Here is a 19,293-nt window from a genome sequence, read left to right on the forward strand (position 1 = left end):
TTGTCTGTGGCCCCGCTGCATGCAGTTCCCTCAGAGCCAGAAGAGGAAACCAGATACCAGATTATAGATGACAAGCACATGCAAAGTGTTCCTTGGGTTGATCACCTCCAATTAACTGAAGAAGTCTCTGGAGATGTGTCCGGCCAGGTGCCCAGGGTAGACATGCTAGGATTCTTAGACTGCCAGACATCTATGCAGACCTCTGGTGTTGTCACTGCTTTTTATGAACTCAACGTCAATTATTTTCTGTTTTGGAGCAGGTCTATCCAGACTTATCTACAAAAAAAAATGTAGTTTAGGCACATCTGATAAAGAATTGAGATTATCCTCCGTGATGATAGGGTAGGATAATGAATTCTTCTTGAAAACAAGAAAAGTACCTTCATCTAAGCAGTGTTGGGAGGAAGCTCCAGAGCAGCCATAGTGCATGGAACCTGCAGCACTGGCCACATGTTTCTTGTGTAGAGCATGCCTGTGCAGGCCTGGAACATAGGAGGAACAGCTGAAGCTGCCCTTTTGCTGGGGTAGGTCTCAGAGTGTATTGAGGAAGTGTTTCTTCCACGTGATTGTTTTATAGTTTATTGAATGGAACTATCTTTCTGAGACTGGAGGTGAGCCAGAGTGTTAGAGTGTGGAGGATATTATCCTGTTGGTCTCCAGACAGTTGCTAGCAAACCAGAGATTTTACAATTTCGACATCCAGAGAAGCAGGGTAGAAGCTTTGGTTAATCTCTGCCAGACATCTATGCAGACCTCTGGTGTTGTCACTGCTTTTTATGAACTCAACGTCAATTATTTTCTGTTTTGGAGCAGGTCTATCCAGACTTATCTACAAAAAAAATGTAGTTTAGGCACATCTGATAAAGAATTGAGATTATCTTCCGTGATGATCCTCTGCCATAGGATACTTGGTTGTTACATCCTGTGCCTGACAGAGAAAGGGCCATTTTTAGACACGATGAATCTAGGTGAGTCTTGATTCAGGACAAGTTACTACCATATTGAGTGTGTGTCTGTGTCCATCTTAGTACCTGAAAGGAGCCTGTGGCTGTCTATGCTGTATGCTCTTGTGGGTCCTCAGCATAATATGTGGTTGTTTTAGTAAATGCACCCTGTTGGGTAGATTAATCTGGCATCTTTTACTGGCACATGTGCTGGTAGACAATAGTTTCATATAAGTCATTCCCAGGCTAAAGGCTCCTTAGTGCAGACTGTGGACTTGGGCATCTCCATTCCTCTCCCAGAGTGCTAAAAATTCCAAATCTTGAATGAATTCTGTCAACCATTCTCAAGGATCATTTTTGGGTTGTCAAGATTGGCAGCTGAGTCTCCTCATCCAGCCTGCTGTGTAATTGTGGTAGAAGATGAACGGGCTTCAGTACCTGGGATGTAACTCAGTGGTAGAGAAGTTGCCTGGCATGCACAACACTCTATGTTCAATCTTAGCCCTACAGGCTATGAGGCAAATAAACAAAGAAACAAAGTACAACTGAGGTGTTGCATACAACAAGATGAGAGTCCCCATGGAGGTGTTTAATTTACTCTAACCTCCAGAGCTCCACAGCTCCCTGTATGAATTCCATTTGTTATATATTTTCATTCAGGCCAGTATCCATTCTTGGGGTGGAAGGAATTTGCATGTCATCAAAAAGCACAAATATCTTTCTATATAGATATTTATAGATAGAGATACAGATATATTTTACAAAGAACATTTATATAGATAAAGTGCTTATGAAATTCCTTGGTTGAGGTGATCAGATAATGGGATGATTCAACAGGTGCCAAGTCTAGAAACCCGAGTTTCTTCCTTGGGACCCACATGGTAGACAGAAGAAACCCTCCCACAAATATCCTCTAGACTTCGAGTATGTGCATGCGCACTTCCACAGACTTTTGTTACTAATGTCTTGGAGCACTTCGCTGAAATGAAATGAAATGGTGGGCTACTTCAACTATACCCTCAAACTTGGCAAAGCTTCTGTTATCGGCAAGGCTGTGGTATGCATCACCACCATGCAGAATAGCAAGAGTTCCATGCTGCAGTCCCCAAGGTGAGGCAAAGCCTCATCTCATGGAGAGGCAGGCAGGAGTTGGGCTGCTTAGGGGTCACTAATGAGAGCAAGGACTGCACTCCTTCATGACCACATTGCTAAATAATTGGCCATGTTGCTGACCCAGCTCTCACACCCATCCCATTAGGTTTGCTTCTATTCTTTCTTCAACTTGATTGTGAATGATCATAATTCCCTGGCCTGCCCTTCTCCATGGCCCAGACAGCACAAAAGCCCTCCTAGGTTCAGTGTATTCCTGGTGGCCACTGTGGCAAGAGATGGAAGTGCACTGTGTCTCCAGGTCTTATAGACACTGGCACCCATCAGGTGCCTTCTGGGATTCCATCTTGACACATAGTTCATTCAGTGTACCATTAATATTTGTTCCATTTGGGATCTTGGTTATTTTAGTTTTGTTCTCCTGAATCATGAAAGTTGGCCTCAAAGCATAACCTGAAAAACAGGTTATATGAATGTGGGCATCTGGAATCTGTGGGGTCCAAATTCCTCCAAATGGTCTTCTGGGTACCCATTTTATTGTATGTGTCTTAAAAGAGAAAGTTTCCTGAAACCAAAGTCAAGCCACTCTCTGTGACCTTTTGAGTCTTTGATATTAGCCATTTTGATGGGTGTAAGATGGAACCTTAGCATTTTTTATTTGTATTTCCCTGATGACTAAGGACTTTGAACATTTCTTTAAGTGCTTCTCGGCCATTCAAGATTCCTTTGCTGAGAATTTGTTCTCTTGCTCTGTACCCAATTTTTTAAATTGAGTTATTTGGGTCATTGATGTCTAATGTCTTGAGGTTTTTTTGTATATTTTGGATATTAGCCCTCTGTAAGATCTAAGGTTGGTCAAGATCAAAAGAATGAATGTGAAAACAGAATCCATCATTCTGCGACATACAAAAAACACACCTCAGCAATAAAGATAGCCATTACCTCAGAGTAAAGGGTTAAGAAAAAGTTTTCCATGCAAACAGACCCAACAAGCAACCTGAAGTAGCTATTTTAATATCTAATAAAATAGACTTTGAACCAAAATTAATCAAGAGACAGGGAAGGACACTTCATAGTCACCAAAGGAAAAATCTATCGAGATGAACAATTTTGAACATCTATGCCCCAAACAAGGGCACCCACATTTGTAAAAAAAAAAAAAAAAAAAAAAAAAAAAAAAAAAAAAAAAAAAAATACTAAGTCTTAAGTCTTAAGGCTAAGGCTTAAATAGCACATCAAGCCCCATACATTAATAGTGGGACACTTCAACACTCTCTCTCACCAACTGATTAGTCATCCAGACAAAAACTAAACAGATAAATAATGAAACTAACAGACATTATGATCTGGCTATCTTTGTGCCTCTTACCTGACAATGGAGCCCCTGTCTAAACTAGGTGTATTTCTTTTTTCTAACTGTCTTTTTTTTCCATGTGATAGTTTTATTACAGTGCTATTACTCAGGACACTACATGGCACTTTAGTCTTCTAATCTTAGTTTTGGTAATTGGGTTAAACGTGTTACTTGATATTCTTTTCCTTCCACATGCCAGCTTTGAGGAAAAGTACCCAGTGTTAACTAAGCAACATTAACTTGATTAAATAGCTTATCCTTAATAACCTGATGTTGTGACCCTCTCTAATCTACGCTTGGTGGCCACTGTTTCCTGGCCCAAGCTGCCGCTCTGGTCTGCGGGTCAGGGTCTAGCAAGAGAGAGAGAGAGAGAGAGAGAGAGAGAGAGAGAGAGAGAGGATAAAGGGGAAGAGACTCGAAGAATGGAGACAAGACAGAGGTTCTGATCAAGTCTCCTTTATTGAAGGGAAATCTGGGGTATTTATATGCTTTTGCCACGTGCCTTGTAGGTGCGTGGATACCACATGCCTTGTAGGTGTGGATATGACATAAGCCTTACAGGCGTCTATAGCGTGGATAGCACGTGCACCGTGAGCCTTGCAGGCTTGGATACCACGTGCGCCTTACAGGCATGTATGGCATGGATAGCACATGAACTACATGCCTTGCAGGCATGGATACCACGTGCGCCTTGCAGCTGGGGGCAGTAAACAGCAAAACAAAATATGTTGGATATCAGAGTGTGCTTCAGCTGTTGTAGGCTATTGAAAAACAAGTCTCATGTCAGGGTATATGGCTCAAGATGGCTGCAAAGCTGATAGCCACTTTCTGCTAAAAGTCGGCTCCCAACAACCTGAGACATCAGTCCCTGGGTGGCTTCTATGGTGGTTTTACAGCTCTCTTTAGTAGCTATGGCAAGTTTGTCTTCTGACTTGTGGTCATGTGTTTCTAAACCTAACATGAAACTCCCATGTCCCAGCTGATTTCCTGACTGCTCTAACTTCTCAGACTATTCAAACACCTGGCCCGTGGTATAGAGTGCATTAGTAAACAATCTAGAGGAACTCAGGGTATTCACCAAGTATTTATTCCACAAAAACTCAAGTAGTTTACAATCCAAAGTGGATTTGAAATATGAGACTTCTACGGCATAATATTGTTTGCAGTGCACACCAACATCTTCTATTTTATTAGGTGGGATAGTCTGGTACTCAGAAGGTCCTTTATCAGGAGGTTTGTACCCCACTGGATATGTCCTAAAGGTACCAAGATATAATTTTCCTGCAGATATTGTTCTTGTTGTATCAATCACCACTGCTACAAATGGTTCCTGAAACTGTTGGTTAAGCATCTGTGTACTAACATCAATCCTGGAGAGCCAGCAGCCATAACCAAGGTGGCTATGATACCAACCAATTGCATTCTCAAGGCAGCCAATCTGTTTGGCATTTTCTATGTATGCAGCCATATACTCATACTCAGCAGCCTGAGCATTTACTCCAGTTTCGATGCCCTCTACAGGCGAAGCGAAACTGTCCGTGATGATCATGGTCTCACCATCAACTTTATTGAGCAACAAATCACTTCCAAGTTGCCTCCTGATCTGTCATGAATCACTACTTTCAGTAGAGCCAATGCTGAGATTCTGCAGTATTTAAAGTAGTGGTGATCCTTAGTCCAGAGTTTTCATGCCAGGATTTTTTGTTGTTTTTTGTGATATTTGTAGATTTCATTGACACTCAGCACTTCCTGTATGTTGTTGGCCAATTCTCAGGTTTTCTGGGCCATACTACTCCTGGAAGCTGCTGTGGCCAAGGGACCAGAAAAGTTGTTGCCTCCACAACCAAAATGCAACTTTATTCTACTGGGCCTCAGCATGTGGGCTTTGTGCCTTCCCCACCATGGGTGCACACTCATTAGACTCTCAAGGCAGCCATGACACTTTTTCTAATGGTCTTACTTCCCAGGGAGACTTATTCATTGTAATATTTGAATGCTGTAGAATGCTCATTCTCAGAGATAGCACAGGGCCTTGTATACAATAAGTACTTTTAAAAGGCATGTCAGATGCCAGACATGTGGCTTTACATTTAACCTAAGCACTTGAGGTAGGTAGATCTTTGAATTCCTGGCCAATTTGGTGTGTAGAGTGGTTTTTGGTCCAGTCAGGGGTACAGTGAGAAAGTCTGTATGGAAATTAACAAAGAAGAAAGAGGAGGGGAGAGAAAGAGGAGGAGGAGAAGGTGGAGGAGGGGGAGAAGGAGGAGGAGGAAGGGGGAAGGAGAAGGAGAGGAAGGAGGAGGAGAGGCAGAGAAGGAGGAGAAAGAAAGGAGGTCAAGGAATAGGAGGAGGTACAGGAAGAGGAGGAGGAAGAAGAAATATGTCAGTCTTAGAAAATGACTCACTTAGTAAAGTGGTTTCCACACAAGCATGAAGCCTACATTTTTATCCCCAGAACTCATGGAAAGCCTCAAACCTTGTGTGTCTGTAATCCTAGAGTTCCTATGGTAAGCAGGAACACAGAGATGAGAGCATCAATAAAAACAGGGCCAATTATCAGGTATACACTGAAATAAAAACAGCACAGAGGATTCATGTAGATGGCTCAGCTGAAGAAAGGGCTGGACATGATGAAGCCCGACAACCTAAGTGTGTTCCTTGGACCTCATGTAAAGGTAAGAGGAGAGAAATGACCCCATACAGATTTTTCTCTGGCCTCCACGTGCAAGCAGTGGCATACAGACACTCGCCCTGTATACAATAAAACTAAATACAAAGACACTCCAATCCTGGACCCAACACAAGAACCAGAGCCAAATGCTTCTAGCATATACCACTATGCGTGATTTATTTAAGGGTGTCTGAAAAAATCACTTAAGTGTCACCATGGCATCTTGAGTCAGAATTAAGACAACCTGCCTGAGGAGGAAAGAAATCCCTTTGAATAACAAGAAAATATCATCAGACTTCCTCTCTGCAGTGTTGAGGATGTGGCAGAGAATCTTCTGTGGATGTAGCCTGCAGTAGAGGTCGTGTGGAGAGTGTACCTGTGCAGGCCTGGCGTGGGGAAGGGGCCACGAGGATAGAGGTAATGATCTTTTCTTTTGCTGTGGTGGATCTCAGAGTATATTGAAGATGTGCTTCTTCCTGGTGTCTGCTTTGCTTTTGTGAATGTCTCTCTGGACTGGATCTGACTTCTTAGATAGCATGTTATTCAGAGTTAATGTATGAGGATGTGATCCCGTGTGTCCTGAGACAGGAACTGACAAGCAGAGGAGAAGTTCAGCAGCCAGAGAAGCAGTGTAAAGACTTTGACTGGTCTGTGTGCTTTGTCACCCCATTAACTACCACATTGTTCTGAGTTGACCCGGATACAGGCAAGACATGGCCATCACTAGAACCTATTTGATGTGGTATAAGTGTAATCTGTATTTGAGGAAGTCAAAAGAAAACACTATGAAGGCCATAGGGCGTGGCACAATTAAGCCACTGGGTAAGGGGAGCTGAGGGTGGGGGTTAGGAAGGCAAGGGATCATTGAAACAATTAAACACAGGTGGTATAGTTTGAGGGTAATAACATCTGATTAATCTAGATAGACATTATGTTTTCCTTACTAACATGTAACTTTTAGCTATTTGACTTTGGCAAAAGAGTTCATCTGTAGCTGACAGGTCTGGATCTGTCTTCTCTAGGACTCAGCATGTGCCTCTGGGTTTCAGCGTGTGTCTCTGGAGTGTTCAGTGTGTGTCTCTGGATCTCAGCATGTGTGTCTGACTCTGTGTGTATCTCTGGGGTTTTCAGCCAGACAAGGTGGCTGGAAGAAGGCAACTTGGCATCCCAGGCTCATTTGGCAGGGTTGGCTAGCTTGGTTGAATCGGCGGGGAATGATTAGCTTGTGTGTGGGCTCGGGCATGGCTTCTTGAATCTTGTTGAGCTGTTGTGATTCCCACAGCTCCAAAGAGATTGGAGCACGGGAGTCTTGACTGAGTTCACTACACTCAGGGCACCAGGTGAGCATGGCAGGGCCCGCCAGCATGGGGAAGTCTCAGTCTGGTTCCACAGAGGTGTAGAACTCTTGGATTGAGGATCCCTGGGCCCAGAGGCGGCCAGGGACCGACTGGTCTCAAGCCCTTAGGATCTCAGACCACCAAGAGGCCTCAGAAGGAAGGACCAAGACTGGGGGCATGTGGGAGCATAACCGGCTAGCCCACAACCGAGAGAAATGAGGGGGAGGGGAGAAAAAAGAGGCCCTGGCAGCACCCCACGGGAGAGAGGTTACTGTACTTGTTTGGTTGTGTGGGTGATTGAGCCCTATGTTGGTTGTGCCAGCTGTTGGTTCAGTTGAAAACACTGAGGGTTCCTCCATGGGGAAGTTAGACACAGCGGCTGTGGCTACACAGTTCTTCACAGTGCAGCCCTAATAATACAAGAAAGTCCATGAGGTTTACAGGCTTTAATGTCATGACAGATGGTAGTTAGATCTGGATGTGTACCCCCTGAAACCCAGGGCAGACTTGAGTTAAATAGGGAGGAAGAGAGGGGGGAGGGACTGGGGAAGAATGTTTAATTGGCTCCACTCTCTGGCCTTTAGGTACCACATTAGTGTGGGGAGCCGTCAGAAGGAGGCTATCATCCTTGCAGCCATCTTGAGCCATATACCCTGACAAGAGACTTGTTTTCAACAGCCTACAACAGCTGAGCACACTCTGATAACATCTTGTTTTATATACCCAGGATTTTCCCTTGGGTGTGTGTGACTTAAAGGCATGACTTGAGAAGTCAAACTTATAAAAGACGAGAGGCAGACACAAGAGGTGCTGGAAACTTGGAACTTGGAGGCACTAGGAACTAGGGACTAGGAACTCAAGACTTGGGACTTGGATTAGGAAGAGAGACTTGAGAATAAATGGGACTGAATCACACTCTGTCTGGTCTCCATTCTTCGAGTCTACCCTCACTCTCTCTCTTGCTGAACCCTGACCCGTGGACTGGAGCAGCAGTATGAGCTGGAACAATTTAGCCCCCAAAGCTTGGGGCAGTTCGGGCTCTAACAATTTTGGCCCCCAAGCTTTTGGCAGTGTGGGTTCCAACATTTGGCAGAGTGGTCCCTGACACATTAGTATGTAAATCTCTCTAGGGCCTGAGGCCTGATCCTCATGACTGTTGGCCATAGACCTCTCTGTGGGAGGGGTTGTAGAGGGCTGAAGCTAAATGAAAATAACCAGGACCTGGGAACAGAGCCAAACTTCTGCCGTCCAATAAGGGTCTGGGGTTCCAGACTTATACTCGACCAAGCACCCAGCTGCTTCTCACAGCCCACTGCCCCACTGCCCTACACATACACATGAAATAGAAGTAAATTTTTTGGTACAGGATGTGGCACAGAAATGACTACCAAGACTTCTTAAGGAGTCATCGTTCCATCAAGGATGAAAGCCATTTTCATGGAAGTCTACAAATGTCTGTTGGTAATGTCCCATGGATTCCAACATGTTAATGCTGAGACAGTGTAGGGCTCCATGTGCATATTCAAGTCCTTGTGATACCTATAGATGTGGCTGTTCACAATGAGGCCCTGGTGTGCTTCACCCTTAAGGAAAACAGCAAGAGCTTCATGTATTATGTGCTACAGTTTCTGAAAGAGGATATACCCATGATGATGAAGTCATGTGTTCTCTCTTGGAGAAACAACCGGGGTGGAGCTAGGGACCATGTCACCACAGAGACCATGGATGGCACTTCAGTACTTTAAGGCAATATATCCAAGGGGTCATTCTAGTTCTTATTTTATTTTGAGGCATGGGAATGCATGGCTTGCTTGTTGTGGTTGTTGGCTCCCTCTTTTCACCTCCAGGTTCCAGGATTCACAGTTGGGTTGTTAAGTTTGGTGGCAGGTTCTTTATTCAGCAAAACCACAGCCAACTTTTATACTTTGTTCTCAGCCTGAAACCTTATGCATTCTGCTCTCTTTAAGATGATTGTAGGTCAGGTCACAATCCCCTTAACCATATTTTCCCTAACCCCAAACAATACATAATACCCCTTGATTACACACTTGAAATGAGGATGGCTGAGAATGGCATAACCTAGGTCACCAGCCCTTCACTCTGCTCTGATTCTGAGGCTCTCAGATGAGACCAAATGGTTGTGGCATCTTGAGTATTCTGTGTTGAAACAGGTGGCATTGCAGGGCATCTCAGACTTGTCTGAAGCTGTCATCCATATCTGACAAGCATAGGAGCAAACCAGGATAAAGAAATCCAATTTTGTAGTAGAAGCTGACAACCTGTGGGCAGTCATGGCCACTTACAGTGTAAAAGGCACCTGAACAACTTTCAATAATACCTATGAGGAACCATACCCTATGAACCCTCAGCCAATACACAGGAGAGTTTCCTGACCCTGACATTTTCTCTCTCTTCAAATACCCAGCAGTCTGTTTTGGGAAATAGGACAGGATTTGTTTTGTGCTTGTCAGACATGGTAAGAAGTAGGAGTGGGATAGTTCCCAGAACAGGATGCCTTTACTCAGTCCGAGCCCTCTCTTACGAAAACAACTCTGGGCATTGAGGCATTGAGATTGCCTAGACAACTATCATCAATGAGATAGAATACACAGTGGTCAGCCATGGCATGAAAATCGTCAGGAGACACATGATACTGCTCTCTGACCTGATGACCTACAAGATGTGAGAAAAGGGAAGCTCCAAGTTGTCAGTGGTCTTGCAATCCACTGCCTGGCAAATAGAGCTAGCAGCTTGTATGTATGGCATGTGAAGTCCACTAGTTTGCGGACTGACCTGGACAGGAAGTAAGGTGTCAATACCAAAAAGCCTATGTGGGTAGTGGGGCTAAATGTTCAGGAAAATTCCCAGTGTGAGACTTTCAACACAGCCATTTAATGGAAGAGAAAGGATTGAGGATGCCTCTTCCCTTGTTATGTTAGTCAAGAGTAAAACTGGCCATTACCAAAGCCAGGATGGACATGGTGACTTTTGGTGTTGGTACCCAAGCCCATTCCTTGTGTGGCATTTTTAGCCATTTAAACATAGCAGGGGTCAAACTGATGCTCACTGGAGAGAAAGAGAGAGAAGAGGAAGAGGAAGAGGAAGAGAAGAAGAAGAAGAAGAAGAGGAGGAGGAGGAGGAGGAGGAGGAGGAGGAGGAGGAGGAGGAGGAGGAGGAGGAGGAGGAGGAGGAGAAACAACAAGAACAAGAAGAACAAGAAGAATAACAAGAAGAAGCAGCAGAAGCAGCGAGAGTGCTTGGTCTTCAGCTGAATAGAGTGTTTGATTCCTCCTCATACTGTAGTGGGTCATGTTTTTCATGACCTTTTCCTGATAAGCCAATACTGCTATATATATATATATATAGAAAAAAAAACCTTTTAGGAACCAGAGGCACAACTTGGAAGTAGAGACCACATTCACAGTAAACATATGTGAGTCCCTGTTTTCACCCCAGCACCAAAAAGTAAACTACACCATGTGTGACAATGGCATCCCTGAAGGGGAGGATGTCTCAAGTGTGTCTTCTGCTCTGATTCATTTTAATGCATGTGCTATTTCACTGTATCTGCCATACAGCTTTTATATTTGGGTGTTGTACATACATGTGGGTGCATAATCATGTGGGGAACCCTACATGTATGGAGGTCAAAGGTTGACCTTGGCTTCTGCTCATTATGAGCCATCGTCCTTTGTTTATAAATGATTTTATTAAATGTTCAGGAAAATTCCCAGTATGAGACTTTCAACACAGCCATTTAATGGAAGAGAAAGGATTGAGGATGCCTCTTCCCTTGTTATGTTAGTCAAGAGTAAAACTGGCCATTACCAAAGCCAGGATGGACATGGTGACTTTCGGTGTTGGTACCCAAGCCCATTCCTTGTGTGGCATTTTATTAGCACATGTTAATTGTGCATAACCTGGGATTTCACTATGACCATTTTGTGTATGTGTATGCTGTGGTTTTGTTGGAGTCACCACCATTTACCATGTCTGACTGACTCACTCCTGCTCACCCCCTTCCTCTTCCCAACGAGTCCTATTTTCATGTTATCTGTTTAAAGATCCAATGAGTCTCACTGGATTGCAGACAAGTACAGGGATGAGGTCAGGGTTTGTTACAGGAACATGAGGACCTTACCACTGTTTACACCATTGAATAATATGTCTTTCCCTGTGCTGTTAGCCCACTACCTGCATATAATCTTCAAGTGAGGTATCATGAAATTCTCAAATATTAAGATGTTTCTAGAACTGATCTTTTGGGGGAACTTGTACATGTTTGGCACCTTTTCTTGGCTTGAAGTACCTAAATTGTTTCTAGCATTAGCTTCTTGGTCTTGAAAGAGAAGTAACCACCACCCCTTCTTTTTCTTTCTTTTTCATTTGTTTTTGTTTAAACTCAGTTCCCTGGCTAATTTTTGGCACACAATCTAGGTACAAGGGAAAGGCTTCATGTCTTTGTTAGCTGCACTGCCTCTTTGGGTATGAGACTACAGTGATAATCATCTGTCTCTTCTGTACCATGAAAAGCTGCTTGACCGTTTCTGTTGGTTCTGATGTCTGGATATTGTGGCAGAGTATGGTCTGTAGTCATGCCTCCTGGAAAGGCACTGAACATTTTTACAGATGAGTACCCCTGAAAATTGGGAGACATGGGGTGAATATGGAGAGAGAGAGAGAGAGAGAGAGAGAGAGAGAGAGAGAGAGAGAGAGAGAATAAAAGACAGTCCAGACACTGCATGCCTTCAATCCCAGGAAACAGGAGGCAGAGGCAAGCATATTTTTCTGAGTTCCATGGTAGCCTGTTCTACATAGTGAGTTCAAGCCAGTCAATGCTCCACAATGAGAGCCTGTCTTAAAAACACCAATGTGAAGTGAAGGAAAAATGAGCAGAAACTAGGCTGAAGAGGGTTAGAGTGGGAAAAGCCCAGGCACCACCAGTGTATAGCTGTGAGATATTAGGATTGAGACCTAGCATCCATTCCTGACACCTTTAATACCTTGGCACAACCTCTGTCCTCCATCCTACTGGAAATGGCCCCTGTCTCTATGCCTGGAGCATTCTAACCTAACAGTAGCTCTCCCTGTATGTTGGGTTTAGGTTGGCTCTTTGTCTTTCTAGTTCTGAGGTTGTCTTTCACATCGATTAGATGGATCTGCCTCTTGCTTGCTTACTGGAGATTCAGAATCCCAGCGCAGAGCCTATACTTAGAGTTTTTAAGATCTGATCTGCAGCTTGAAGGTGGTGACATGACTTTAAATACAGTGCTCTGGAGGCAGAAGCACTCAGATCTCTGAGTTTCAGGTCAGCCAGGGATATGCAGAGAAACCCTTTAAAAATAACCTGAAATATATAAATAAATGAATTAAGATGTTAATTAAAAAAATAAAATAGAGAAAACTTGAAGTGAAGCCATGAGAGGGATAATGCAAATGTCCCTTCTGGAAGTCAATGGAAGTGTTCTGAGCTTTCTGATAAAGTCACTGATTACCTCCCTCTGAACTACCAGTCCCATTGTTGACTTTTCATCTAGGCACAAAGCTAAGGAAGGCAGATGGCAAACTCACCATTTCCTGATCATAAGTAGGGTTCCTGCTGCCTACGAAATTTCTTTTTTTTTTTAAACTTATTTATTTATTTATTATATGTAAGTACACTGTCGCTGTCTTCAGACACCCCATAAGAGGGCATCAGATCTCATTACAGATGGTTGTGAGCCACCATATGGTTGCTGGGATTTGAACTCATGACCTCCGGAAGAGCAGTCAGTGCTCTTAACCACTGAGCCATCTCACCAGTCCGCCTACAAAATTTCTAAGACTATCTATCTAGTGCATTTTGTCTTCTGCTACTGAGGACTAGTAGAGTTGCATCTATCTCCTTTGACCTGCTGGGCTGATGCAGCCATTGTCCTTCCAGAAACAGGGCTCTTTGGTTATCCCCTTGTATACATGGGAAGGAAAGTGATGAGCCAAGTTCAGCCACGTGATGTTTGGTATAGCTGGGTTTTAGATTCCAAATCTGCAATCATCAGTCAGTGATGTTCCCTCCACTACTTAAATACAGCTCTCTGACCACAGTTCTGGTTGTTTCCAGGCATGAATAATACATCATCATGGGAATCCCAATGAACATGAGAACTGGGTCCTTGAAGCTCTTGCACATGGCCATCAGGGGCCTGAGATCAACCAGGAGGTCTTCATGTACAAATTCCACATGCCTCTTGTCCCATAGGTTATGGCAAGAGGTCAGCATTCCTGACCTTGATTCCTTGCCCTAAGTGCAGCTGAATGGAGAAACCTTTATGTCACTAGAGTAGATGTCTGTATGACATACCATGATCAGACAAGGTTTATGACCTCAACAGGAGTTCCTTGGATGGGGGGATTGAGAATCTGTTACCTGAACTGAGGTGTGTCAGCACTGTTGCTCGGCCTGCTCAGTGCCATTCCACCTCACTCTGTCCCTGCTGAGGACCCCAAGTTGTGCCCACACCTGCCTATGGGCCGGGTCTAGGCCCACATAGGCCAGGACACAGTTCTGGTTACCCACTCCTCAGTTATGCAGGCCTTTTCACTGAAGTACTCATGTGAATACATTACCATCACCTCATTACTGTCACTGGTCACCTCTTACTGAGAGCAGCAGTTCCTTGTCTACACTGAGTCTGACAATAAATCTGGTCTTGGGGAAATATACCAAAGTACTCATCAAGAATGGAGGTCACCTGAACTCCATCCTGTACTAAAGTCTTGAGGGTGGGTGTAGGAATTATCATGTGTGGTTAAATAGCCCACCAGAGAGTGGAGTAGGGGAGAGATCAGTTGTAGGGAGAGTAGGGGAGAGAGAAGGAAGATTGTCTGGGATACAGGGACAATCTCTTGGATCTGCCAGAGACTTGGGATGAGGAGAGGCCATAGAAGGTCTAAGGTGGTGACTCTAGCTGAGATTCTTAGCAGCAGCGAATATGGATATTGAAGTGTCCACTTACTGTAACCTTCACAAGGGAAGAATAAGGACAGTATTCCACCCACAGAGCCTTCCACCCAAAATGTGTCCTGCCTACAAGATGTACAGGGACAGATTAGGGCCAGAGACTAAGGGAATGGCCAACCCACAAGTTCCCCATATTGGGACCCATCCCATGGGCAAGAATCAATTCCTAACACAATTAATGACACTCTGTTATGCTTACAGAGGAACCTAGCATAACTTTCCTCTGAGAGGCTCTACCCAACAGCTGTCTTAGTCCCTTGAAGGGAAAGTCATGCAGAGACTCACACCCAGACAGTAGATGGACATCAGGGAGTCTTAAGGAAGAGGTGGGAGAATAATGGTGGTACCCAAATAAGGCAAGGATTCCATAGGAAGAGCAACAGAGTCAACCGATCCGGACCCTTGGGGCTCCTAGAGACTGAATAAAGGACCGAAGAGTGAGCACGAACTGGTCCTAAGCCCCCTGCACATATATGGGAGATGAGCAGCTTGATCTTCATGTTGGTGCCAACAACAACAACAACAAAATGGAACAGGGACTGTCCCTGAGCCTGTTGCATACTGCCAGTAGATCCTGCCCCCTAAACATACAGCTTTGTCTGACATCAGTGGGAAAGAAAGTGCCTAGTCCTAGAGGAACTGTTATGCCCAGGTCTCGGGAACCCCAAGAGATCTCAAAGCATTGCCATATCCACTGTAGAGATACATAAGAGCCCTTTATTTCAAACCCAGGTTTGGACTGCAAGTTGCACAAAGCGAACTTGCAGGCCCATGTCTTGGAGTGTAGGGCATATATACAAGCAGGTTACATAGAGGGAGGGAAGTGGCGGATAAGGGAAGCTGTAATGTTTTTACAAACCAGTCGCAGCTGCCTGGGAACTCTTAATTGGCATAATTTCTCTCTAAGGATGTATGGTTTTTGCTTTTCCCAAAGCCATAAGCCACCTGTGTTAGGGAGTGTTTGGCCATCCATCAGAGAGGGTGCCAGCTTCAGGCGACACGGAGAGAGACTGCTGCGCTGTATTTGTTTATCTGTTCTCAAACTGAGAACATCATTCCCAGGATGTTGGTGCTATTAGAGTGAGGATTTGTGGCTTTTGGTGCTGGCTGCATCTTTTGGGAGGGTCACGTGGTGGGAAGGGGGCTTTTATGGAGGGGGTGTTGAGGGGGAAGGGGGAAGCGCTGCGGTGAGTGCCAGTCTGCTAGGCTGCTGGGGAAGTGCTGAAGCAGGCACTGGCCTTTTCACTTGGCTCCTTCAGAACCTAATGTGCGAAGTGGGGAGATGGGGTTATGGAGTGTAGGGTGAATGGAGTGTTGGAGGGGTGGTTAGTATGGGGGTGGGAAGTGGGAGTTTGGGGCAAATGGGGGTGTGATGGAGAACATTGTAGGCTGATACCCAAAGGTGGCTTCTCCTTCTAAAGGGAATGGAGGGAGGACTTGTGTGAGGGGGTACTGGGAAGAAAGAAAGGGCTGATATTGTGTTGTAAAGTGAATAAATAAATTTAATAAAAAAATTTAGCTCACTAGATTCAGTTGGTCATCTTGATGTAATCTCTAACCAAGGAAGTGGTATGTCTCTGATGACTTCTGTCTAGCCCTTTGAAGGGATCAGTGGGGTTGACCTCAGCAGCTGACACTTGATGCTGGAACAGCATCACTCCAGGAAGGCAGAATTTGTCATAGGCATAGTACTATGCTAGCAGCGATAGATATTACTTAGAAGTTCAGCTGTCGATAGCCACTTTTATTTGGTCTCCGTGTAAATCTAAGGTAAGACAAGAGCAACGTCCTTATTCTAGAAAGATCACTTCCTCTTCCTCTCCCTAGATGACTATGGTAAGTTCCTCTCAGTAGGAAAGGATTGGTAGGCGAGGCCTTGGAGGTAGGATGGGGCTTTGTTTTTTGTTTTTTGTTTTGAGACAGATTCTCATGTATCCCAAGCTGTCCTCAACTTAGCTTTGCAGGTTTATATTGAGCTTAGATCATCCTGCTTCGACTCACAAGAGCTAGGATTACAAGTGGGAGCTCCAAAGCCAGTGAGGACAGCACTAGTCACTAAGCCCTTGGCTTCCTACGTGGTAGGCAGTCACGTGGTCAACAGAGCTGTATTTACAGTATTGTAAATACAATACTGGGTGACTTTTTTCTTTTTCTAGGCATAATCTTCAGTGTAGCTAACCTAGGTCCCTAACCAGCCCTGCTTTGGCAGCATTGGTGCAGAGAGGAGAGTACCACACTGGGCCCAAGGACTTTTCACTTGGTGGCTCCACTATTTCAGTTTCCCCTGACAACAGTTCATCACACTGATGGCAATTCCATGATGGCTGAATTCTCTATCTGCTAAGGAATTGTGGAGTAGCTTTTAAAAATTAATCACATTTTTTTTCTCTGACAGTACCCCCTAACTCACATCTCACACTGCAACGAGTCCTGCTGGTGCTTCCTGAATGTGCTTTCAAGCACCTGTAGATGATGAGACAGGTGATCTTCCTCTTCCACATTCACCCTGGGGTGATTTCTCAGTACTATTTAATTGCTCATATTGTTGAATAGAGGTATTCGACTATGGAATGAGATACTCCTGGGCAGGGTTTGAAAAGAACTCACTCAGTTTCCCACTTTTGAAGTGCCAAGGTGTTTCCAATCGAGCCTAGCGCAACCTGTCTTGCAAGGAGGAGTTGCTCATTGGCTACGGTCTAGGAGAGTCTTCTGGAAAGGGCACCTCGGTTTCTGGTGAATACAGGGAGAACATTATCAGGGAGCTGTTCCCCATGATACCAGCAGTCCATTCTCTGGACAGTATATTGTATCCTGGGGAACCCATGGCATCCCCTGTGATGTCACCAGTGTTGTGACATCAACTGTTTTCAGGATATTCAATAAGTGCCTACAGAGTTTCACTCTGTCATGTTTTCAAGAGACTGAGGAGTGTACTTTGGAGAGAGAATGGGGAGCATAGAGAGATAGATAGAGACAGAAGGAAGCTGGACTTCCATCTGAGAGTAATCCAGCAAGAAAAAGTGGTCCTGGGGAAGACACAGTGAATCTTGGTAAGAAGGTGCCAAACTTCCCGGAGGAGGTGGGCTTGAGCTAGGTTCTCCAATAATGGGGTACTGGAATTGGAGCCTCTATGAAGTAAATATTCTGGTACATATTGTAACTATTGAAAGTCAAGGATTCCAAAACATTAGTTTGTCCAGCACAAAGCCAGGATCTGTAAGACCAAAGGTGTTCAACAGTGAGCTCGTATCTTTTTTTCTTACAGGGAATTGGTTGTATAATATGGGAACAAAAAGAGATCACCAGGGTCAAGTACTGACTAATGTTTCCCAGCTTTAGGAGAACATCACTGAACTTTACTCCCAATGGTTTCATTTAGGTACAGTGGCTTCCTGACTGTAGTAGCAGGGAGAGGAATGTGCTTCTGGCTATGTGACCTTATGTTATTAAAATTCTTCTGACAAACTCTCATTGAGAGTAGTCTCTTAGGTTTCTGAGTAAGCTCTTGTGGGTGGCAGGCATTTCTCTAGTACAGGCAAACAACTGTCAGGGGCAGTGGACCAAGACAGAGAGTGGATCCTATTGCCAGCTCATGGGTGTTTTGATCTTTCAGTGGGGTGAATTGATCAGTCTGTTGACCATGTTCTGCTACTGCATGCCTTTAAATCCACAGTCATGGGCCTAAAGTGACATGACAGGAGATCTGGGCATCTCTACAGCACTTGGGTGCTTGTGGACTGCACCATTTTTTTTTTCCTGGCTTCTCAAAACACAGGCTTGAGAGCTCTGAAGCCAAATTGCACCCTGTGCAGTTGTTAATAAGCATGGAGAGGCCATCTCTGTCGTCATCATAAGCATGTGTAGGGAGGCAGAGGAAACAACCAGATGATTTGGTACTCTCTTCTATACAGAATGATGGGAGAGCTGAGATCCACACAGAAGGCATCTCAAGTATGGCCCAAAATCTTTGGGATGTCATTGGGTTTCAGGAATTCTTTTTCTTTAGGCCTCAAGGTGGTCTGTTCATCCTCTATGTTTTCTCACTATGAAAGTTCACTGTGGTCTTCTTCCTACAGAGGCTGAAGCACATGCACCACTCACCCTGTCTTAATTAGGGTTTTAGTGCTGTGAACAGACACCATGACCAAGGCAACTCTTATAAGGACAACACTTAATTGGGGCTGGCACACAGGTTTAGAGGTTCGGTCTATTTTCAAGGCAGAAGCATGGCATTGTCCAGGCAGGTATGGGACAGAAGGAGCTGAGAATTCTCCATCTTCATCTGAAAGATGACAACTTCTCTAGGAGAAGACTGGCTCCTAGGGATGAAGGTCTTAAAGCCCATGCCCACAGTAACACACTTCCTCCAACATGGGCACACCTACTCCAACAAAGCCACATCTCTGGCCCAAGAATATTCAAACCATCACACATCCCAACCCTACTCACTAAGAAGGTGAAGAAGGAATTGGAGAGGCTGACTACACAACTTCAGGTGATGACCAGGGAGAGAAATGAGCTGCGAGATCACCAAATCTTCATCACTGAAGGATCCTTGGACAATAGGTAATCATTGTCTCAAACTCTGTGGTGTCAGGAAGTCTTGGGTCTGCAATGTCACCCTCATCTTTTCCTTTGGAGATCTTGGTTTCTAGGAGTCTGTGCCCCCCTCGAAGATGTCCCTGTGTCCAGCCTCATGTCCCTAAATGCTTCTCAGAGGAGAGGCATACTTGAAGCTTGGGCAAGAGATGGGAAATGGTCTTCAGCTTCCTCTAATAAAAGCCAGAGCCTGTGGTCGGAGTAACAGAACTGAGAGATTGAGGCAGTAGAGAGTGAGTTCCCAGCATACATTTGGAAAGGCCTTGACAGGTAATGGA

The 19,293-nt window shown here is 44.6% G+C and overlaps 1 pseudogene; it reads right to left on the bottom strand.

The window, feature by feature from the left end:
- Positions 1-3,633: 3,633 nt before the first annotated feature.
- On the bottom strand, positions 3,634-16,917 carry LOC117705655 (COP9 signalosome complex subunit 5-like; annotated as a pseudogene).
- Positions 16,918-19,293: the final 2,376 nt, after the last annotated feature.

The sequence above is a fragment of the Arvicanthis niloticus genome, chromosome 3 (assembly GCF_011762505.2).
Source record: "Arvicanthis niloticus isolate mArvNil1 chromosome 3, mArvNil1.pat.X, whole genome shotgun sequence".
In the NCBI taxonomy this organism is placed as follows: Eukaryota; Metazoa; Chordata; class Mammalia; order Rodentia; family Muridae; genus Arvicanthis; species Arvicanthis niloticus.